This window comes from Rhyacophila brunnea, unplaced genomic scaffold, assembly GCF_057557595.1.
Source record: "Rhyacophila brunnea isolate RB1 unplaced genomic scaffold, BYU_Rbru_1.0 scaffold_96, whole genome shotgun sequence".
In the NCBI taxonomy this organism is placed as follows: domain Eukaryota; kingdom Metazoa; phylum Arthropoda; class Insecta; order Trichoptera; family Rhyacophilidae; genus Rhyacophila; species Rhyacophila brunnea.
This window is the reverse complement of record NW_028233368.1, coordinates 1210598-1220064: the sequence shown is the minus strand read 5'-3', so window position 1 is coordinate 1220064 and position 9467 is coordinate 1210598.

Genomic DNA, 9467 nt, shown 5'->3' with positions numbered 1-9467 from the left:
TTGAAGTTTTATATATTTTTTAATTGAACTTACTTTCTTTAGGTTTTCAAAAACGAAATTTAGTTACCAAATTTGATTTTATCATAAAATTTTCCTATAAGATTTGTGGGAGTCCATTCTTAAATCTTTGTTTTTTATGAAAATCTAACATTCAAGATGCCTTTTTATGATTTTTTTTGTTCTTTTCTGGGTTAATGGCAAGCTTGTGACCATTATTTTTACCCACATATATATTAGTTTTATAGCCTTTAATTCGGTATTTATATTATAAGGCGCAATAAATGATATTATGTGTAAATTATAGTTCTTCACAAACCTTAAGATATGACATTCAGCTATTAGTGTGTATTATATTATTATGTTCAGCATATTTTTTTATCTTTTTTTGATTCTGTCATAGTCTCTTCCACAACTGAAAAACGAAGAAAAATTTTTCCAGTAATTCTTTATATTATCACTACACATCAAACTTTTTCTGATTTTTTCCCCATCTTTATGAGCGTTACCTCATTCTTGTTTCATTAATTTCTACTACTATACCGGGTCCTCTAACTTATATTTTTTTCTCATTAAAAAAAAGTCTACACTGATTTTACTGGAAAGGCTCATCAATTCCAGAACTCTTTTTTATGACAATCACACGACTTTTTCAATACTTGATAAGAGTATTTTGTTTTTTAAAAACCAAAATAACAAAAAACTAGATTAGTTTATAACTTTGTTTTAATAAAAATTGGCCGCTTAAAGCTTTGATTTTTACTATGTCAAGTTAATAACCTAGACCTATAAATTGCTTTACTATTTTTGGGCTAATTTTCTTCTAAATCTTTAAGTTTTTATATATGTTTTTGATAATATTATGATTTTTCTGATGTCTTTTTTTTGTTATTATTGCCATTATATTGATTTTTATTAATTTAAAAGGGTTTGTTCTTTTAAATAGCTAAAAAAACCATTTCTAGAGAAAATCCATTTGAAATAATAAGAAATTTGTCAAGTTATCTTTTGATATTTATAAACTTTACTTTTCTAGGTGTCCCGCTTTATACACTTTAGCCATAGATTTTAAATCAATTATTGGTCTTGGATTTTAAACGGAAGCTCGAGGATTGATGGACAAAAGCGCAATATTAAAGAACTAAAACTGAGATGTATAACTTAAATGTATATGAAAAAAATTTATGGCTAACTTGACTTTAGTATGTCGGATTTATGATTGCTCATTTTTTTGAATTACCATTTTAAAAAATAGATCTAAAGATGTGACAACTAAAAAATACAACAATGAATTTATAAAAAAAAATAAAGATGGATTTTTGATAGTTTTTGTTCAATAAATTACATACTGCCTTGTAAGAAAAAAAAGTGATATGGGCGGATGAAATGTTTAAAGGGGAACCAATGTATAAATCAGAAGCTTTAAATATGTCGAATTATTTATTGATAAAACTGATGATTATTTTGACTATAGTTTATCGAATACTATAAATAAAAGAATATAAAATATTTAAGTATTTCAGAAAAGTGGATTTTTCTGGTGAACTTAAAAATATCAGAAGAGAAGTAGGAAAAAAATCGAAGATGATATAATATAATCGTTGATCTGAATATGATTTTAATGGCAGAAAGAAAGTATATTTTAACGAAGTAAAAAAAATCAAGGGGACATAATAGATGGTGCGTGAGTTTTAAGTATGATGGAGTCTAATTACGAGTGTGTAATCCATATTTTTATGATTTCACATAAAATCAAGAAAACCTATGAAAAAAAGCTTTTAAAAATATGTTCTTAAGGGTTAAAAAAAAATAACGGCACTTATCTGGCTATACCGATTAATGCATCCAATTCGAACAAAAAACAGTCAATAATAGTGTTAAATTTATAAGTTTGCAAATCTAGTGCATATTAAGGGTATGAAGACAATCTATATAGTTCAAAATAACTTGGCAAAAATACATATGGAAAGTAATTCTTATTTGATATTTTTTTTAACTTTTATCTTTGTAGTTATCGGATATTTTTAAATATGATGCCCAGTTGAAAATGCTCAATTTACTATAATATGCTGTAAGATTACTTATTTCTATATGTTTAGATCAAATTCCGGACTTCACCCAGCTTTTATTTTTCAAAAAAAAGTAATTTGTAAAATTTGAAGTGTTATATATAATTGCTAATCAAAACCCCCATAACCCTAAATGTTTACTCAACTTCGTAACTTCTAAACTAGGTAATTAAGATGTCATGTGATATCTGTTTTTTTATTCTCTTATAGCTTAACGTAATTTAATGCCAATATTTTACCCTTTCACCTTGTTTGGATGAGCTTTAGAATTAAGATCTTATAAATAGGCAGCAAGTAATATCAGAAAAGAATACACGAAGCAAAAATAAATTTTACTATAGTGGTTTAATTTCAACATTTTTTTTTTGGGCGATGAAATTCGCATACTAAGTGAACTATAACCGTAGTTACCATACCGGAATTTCGTGACGAATAGAAATAAGCGCTTAGATAAAAATTTTAGGTATGCTTGAAAAAATGCTAGAATCTCCACCATTATAAAATTATTACGCATAAACATATATTAATTCTGTAGTGCAGGGGCAAAATCTTAAAAAAGAAAACAGTAATAATTCAAAGCACGATATAGGAGCGTCTTTAGAATCTTGAAAGTATAAATAGTATATAGTTAAAATAGTGTATATGATATATCTTTTACATACGTACTTTTTTTTCGACTGATATCTATACCTACACCCTAATGGAACATAAAAAATGGCTGATCACTAAATGAATGATTTCAAAAAAGCTTTTGTCATGATTATAAATTTAAAAATTATGAAACGGCAAGGTATAACATTAGATGCTTCGAGAACACAAATTTAATAAAGAAACCGAGGATATACAGACACTCGGTCGAAGAAATAATACAAATATAATGTAAAACTAAAAGAAATAACAAATCAATACAGGAAATAAACATCCAAGACTTTCTTTTTATATTTATAAACAACAAAAATCCGTAAACACAAGAACTATAATACATAAATTCTCTTTGATAAATAATATAAACACGGTTGCAGACGGAAAATCAAGTAAAGTTGTTTTCACCGATTTCTAAAGTACTAATATACAATTAAAGAATATATATTTCTGAATGTAATATTTAAAAGGGGGTCTAGGGGATAGAATAGTACAAAAAGTATCTGAAATCACTAAAATAAAAATTGAATCTTCACATGTATTCCAACCCCAAACCAACAAGAATTCATTTGCTAATAGGTTTCTGTAATTAAATATCATATATTTCTGGTAAAAAATATATTGATTCAATTATTAATAGTATTTACTCATATAATAGTAATCAGGTTGTTATACAAGGTGAAATATACAATAAACATTTTATTAATTAACCTATTAAACTGCAATTTAAATGTAATCACACTAAAAATGTTTTTTAAAGCTGTTTTATTATATTTAAAAGGGCAATTATGTTGATTAAATAAATATTCTTAATTAGAAATTATTATTTAGGTTTTTCTTGCAATCCTAAAAATATTCTTAATCGAAATATTTATTTTATGCATTATATTTTGATAGATTTATATATGTTTGTTTTATGAAGAAAAACACATTTTAAACTAGAAGCCGTTGCTTACATATATCGCACAATGAACTCTAAAAATTTTAAATAAATCCACATGCGCTAATTTTTCTATTATAATGACAAAAATAGCACAAATATTATAATATGATAGATAAAATACATGAATAAATATCATTTGAATATTTTTACTTTATACAACATTTTACCTAAATATTATTACGAATCGAAGACGAGAACGTTCCCATATTTGACATATTAAGTCATTCTAGAACCAAATTTTATCTATTTATTCTCTTTGCACTTTAGAGGTCGATATAAATCAGATAAAAACACAAAAAACAAATTTAGAATAATGTTACTATATCATGCTCAAAATCATAAAAGTATATATTTTTGTCATACATTCTTTATTTCTATTAAAAGAAATCCTTTAAGTGTGTTTTAATGGTTATCATGTATTTTTTTGTAATTTAAAATACTCTGTAGAATTGACATGTTTATGATTCTCAAATTGCGATTTAGTCTGCTTGAGATTCTATTTCTAGATAGAAAATTTCTTAAGCATGATTATATCGGCGGAAATATTTTACAACGGGTTTTTCTTTTATTTCTAATCTTCAAGAAGCTCAAATTTTACACAATTTATATCAAAAAAAGCTTCCAAACTAATCATTGAATAATTTTTGAGCTTTACATATATTTTTAATCTTCTAGTTTTTTCTTTTGAAGAAGGGCTTGTCAATTGATATTTATTTTTCATTTGATTGGTTGTATTTTACTGTGAAAACTCGTTAATATAACATTATGTAAATTAAAGTATTTCTTTTTAGCAATATTTATATCTTAAATATGATGTTAATTATTATAAAAACACTATCAATAACTATATTAATTGTGATTTATACGCGAATTCGATCATGTGATTATTATATAACACCTGTTTGCCTGCTCTTCCCTCTATATAAGACAAGGGGTAATCATACTTTATATTGAATGTGTTCTACAATTACATAAGTGCGGTTTTGGTTTTTTCGTATGCATATAAGTAGAAAATCATCTGAATATAGTTCCAAAATATTTTGCATTATGTCAAAAAAAATACAAAATTACGGTATTTGTGACCATAGGATTACAAAAATCTTGGTTCAAATATGTCGAAGCTCATTCCAAAATACAAACATTATAAACATTATATTTTTTTAATTGATGTTACATATTAAAATATTATGTCATAGCTATTAAAATAAGACTTTTTTTGCAAAAGGCAAAGTAGGTAACAGCCTATAACGCCTTACTTTTGTAATATCAAATATTTTATAGTTTATATATAAATTTTGCCTTGAAAAGTATATTTGATTACGATATATAAAAGGATACTGCAGCAAAATTGTTTTTTATGTATAAAGATTAAAAGGGTAAAATTAATTCTAGATAAAAATATTGAAAAAAACTCTGATAAATACGTGTATTCGTTCTTTATAAAAGCAAAGGTTTTTGTATTTAGAACAGATACATGTTTCAGATAAAAAAATCTAAAATCCCAACACTTTAGAGTTTTTAAATCGGTAAGTCACATATCGAGTAAATTTAAAATAAACCTTAGACATTATAACGTAATAATATGTACGAATTTTATGGTGACAAACATTCTTAACTTTTAAGTATTTTGATAAATCACAAGAGGCACAGTTCTAGAAGTAATAGAACATGTGATATCAGTGATAAAACATGTGATATCAGTGATAAAACATACATAAAATTTTAATGATGAACCAGTGATTTATAAATGGATGAAAGAAAAAATTGATCTGATAATAAGAAATCGCAATAATTAGTAATTACAACCTGACTTTTATTTAAAAGGAGATCTAAGATAAAATAATCAGTTATCTATAATAATATAGAAAAAATTTACAAATTAAAAATTAAAAAAATAACACAGGTATAAACATGGGAATGTGTGGTCACAAATACTATTTATCATATATTGATGAGTGGAAATATCATTCAATGTGTAGTATACTCACAAAAATTAATATCGAACAAATTATTGAAGAGATAACCCTAGAAAGTACAGACTCATATATTAAGGTTGTAAAGATGAGAGACCAAAGGAAATTATAGCCATATATGCATATAAAGCAAACATAAATTTTTTTGAAACAATATCAAGGAGTTGAAAACTAATTTTACCCAAAATTTATATATACATTCATACATGAACTGAAAATCGTCAAGTTATTGTTCAACAAATTTTAGAATCAACGCATATTAGTTTTCGTAAATTGAAGTTCTGGCGAAAATTTTTTTTATTAAAAATCACATTTTTCAAGTCTATAATTATATTCATATAAATAACATCTTTATATAATATTTTTAAATTTTAATGTTTTTTATGCACAAACTTGGTAAAATAAAAATATAAGATCTCACTCGTTTAAAATAACGATAAAAATAGTGTTATTTAAAGGGAATGTGAACGCTATGAACCAAAAAAATCCCAATATGTAGAAAAAAATTACAGTATAACATATATAATAGCAAAAATAATTTACATTTCCGTATGTAAAAAATAAAATTCTAAGATAAATAATTATAACTTACCAATCGCTGAATGCAAACAAGATTTTTTTTATGTACAGTCTAATTGTAAATACCATAATCTAAAGTAAATCTGTGCCGAAAGGGCATATAGTATATATAAATGGCTTCTTGTATTATTATTGAATTTCATGGATATCTATTTCTATTGTAATCATAAAAAACGATTGAAGTTTAAATTTATGGAATTTTTCACATTTATAAATTACCAAACAGGTAATAAACTCCGCCCAGATCAAAGGATACAGCGACAACGGATAGATCCAGCCACAGTATAAAAAATCTTTTGGATTTAAACTTTATTATGCGCTGAAAAAGATTTACTTAGATTACTGAACGTAAGTAAAGGAGATTAAATATATTATTGGTATAGTTTAAATGTTTTGTGAAGGGATGATCCGATTTACGCTATCAAATTAAATCCCATATATTATTTTGATATTATATATCATATCACTTGGTTCATATAAAATTTTCATATGATAATGATGATGTAAAAATTTAAAACATAAAATTAACTTATATTTATACTTATGGCAGAATAGACTTACAAAAATTCATGATAGGGAGGATAATTTATAGATCGAAGCCGTAAAGTCTATGCTAGTTTTGTGTAACATAATTAATAATATGTCTGAAAGATTTAAAATAGTAATAAAATCTTGGAATTTTATTTCCTTATTTTTATTTATAAAAGTGGTAAATAAAAATTAAATTTATACAAATGTAAATTTCTAATAATTCATGGGCCCAAGAAATATAAGTTTTAATAAGCCTAAAGATAAAATTTCACTAAATTATTTAAATATACAAAATAGGTAATAAAAATCAAAAGCATATATGCAATATATAATAGGCTGCTGATTGATTGAATAAGCTCTAACCCATTTTGTATATAAATATTTCCCTCACATAAAATAGAAACCTTTATTTTCTGCTTCTTTAATAAAATTTTATCATTGATTTGAATTTAATTTTTATTTATTTGAGCAAACTGCAAATATATAAAAACTTCAAATAGTTTTATATAAATGCAAAGTAGAATTCTTATGGTTTTTTTCTCTGTCTGAAGCTTCACATTTTTTAGCATGTGCCATGATATATTTTTAAAAGCAAAAGAATCCATTTTTTTGCGTTTGAAAATTTCTATCTTTTAATTTTAAATCACTTTTAACGATCTTTTTTTAGTTCATGCACATTAAAATATAATAATATTTATTTTATATAAGATTTTATTAACTAATATCTATAATTTTTATTTAAAAACGTTTTAATTTGTAAAAAAATTTATATATTAGTTAATAAAATCTTATATAAAATATTGTTATATTTAAGATTCACTGATTTAAGTTTCATGTTTCTTAATTCATTTAATTTTTTTTTATACAACGCTAATTTCACAAATTAACAAGTCTTATAAGGATAATCACTTTTTACTATGAATTTGTGAAATTTTAAATGTTTTTAAATCTGCTAAAATAAAATTATTTATTTAAAATCCATTTTTTTAACAACACAATAAGTGCTTTAAATATGTTTTTGATTTTTTTATAGCGTCATTAAATCTCTTATGGATATACTTTAATTACAGCTTATATTTTTATACCTTTCAAACCTAAATCTTTTTTAATTATTCTTTCATTCCATAAAGATTATAAATTTATTTTTTTTCTTTTGAAACTTCGATCATTCGATTTAATTTTAGTTTTGCTGTCATTTTTATTATGAATATCCATTTTTACAAAATTATCCAAAAATAGTTGCCTTATGACAGTATCATTGAAAATTTTTACTTCCCTACCTGTTCCGATGCTAGAAAAAAGATTTTCACAAAATAATTTCTTTACAGCCGTAATTTCGGGGTATTTATATGCGGATTCAAAATTAAAATATTTACTAACGCGACATACCTCCCTTAAATAACATATACCAAAACAGTCTTCTCGAAATGTTATTTTCCATCTAGTTCTTTTTTCATCGTAATTTCTTTTTATAGAAAAGAGTGAGGATATTTTATATAATTCAAAATTTGTACTTGGGTTAAATTCATCGGAAACATCATATTTAATTTCAATAAAAATCGATTTTAGAAATGAATGTTTGCCAACACAAAAATGAAGAAGCTTTAGTATGGAATTTTCTAGCTTAAAGGATTTCAAATCAAAACATGCAATCGGAACCCCAACATTGTTGTTAGTCTCGACAATCTCTTTTGTTAAAGTAGCAGTCAGTCTATATATTTTTTTTATTTCTGTAGTAGCTAAAAATCCAAAGTTTATATATTTGTATGATCCTTTGTGCAAAGGATTTTGCCTAAAAATGTTGTTTTTTACTATAGCATGGTTTTTTTTATCGATTAATATAGCCACAAATTTATAAGAGTCTTTCAGCATATCCTTTTTGAGTTTTTCCTTCATATCACTGATGTCCTGCGGTTTAAAATATGAATTTTTTAATAAAATATTAACTTCTTCGCCTTTCTCTGAAGTTGATTCTTGAGAATGCGATTCTATCTTTTTAATAATATTAGCAAGTAGCTCGTGATTAAATTCCTCTAAAATCGATTCGACCTTTTTATACAAAACATTATCTTCTAGATTGATATCTATTTTCTCTAGCTTTTCAATATTTGATTCAATTATCTCTTTCTGGTACCTTAGGAAAAAATGACATTTATTAATTATCATATTTTTCAATTTTTGCAATGCATAATTATTTATTGTCCTTCTTTCTTCGTTATATTTCGAAAATATCTGATTCATCTCCAAATACAAGAAATCACGTTCAAAATTAGTCAACTCATGATCCTTTAAGATTATAAAATCGTTAAATATGGCTTTTTTATAATTATCAGAGCATTCATTCTTTTCAATAAAAATTTGATCTAAAAAATTATCAATATTATCTATCTCGTTCCCATTATACTTCTCTATATCCCCATATTCCTCATCATTTAATTTCATATTTTTATCATCTGATGGATATTGCATTTCATCACCAAATTCTTTAAATGTTGATTTTTTAGATGATCCCAAAAAGTCTAAATATTTATTATAATTTTTCTTCAACGCATCATTTATGTTATTTACTGTAGAATCTTCATATGAAACAGCCAATCCAGTTATTTCATGAAGATATAAACAGCCCAAAGCACTTTTAAGATCCGAATATCCGCCTTCTCGCAAGGTTTCGGTAGAAACACTCAATATTAGGCACAAATTGTCTTCATTTTTTCTCATTATTTCTTGCCTCTC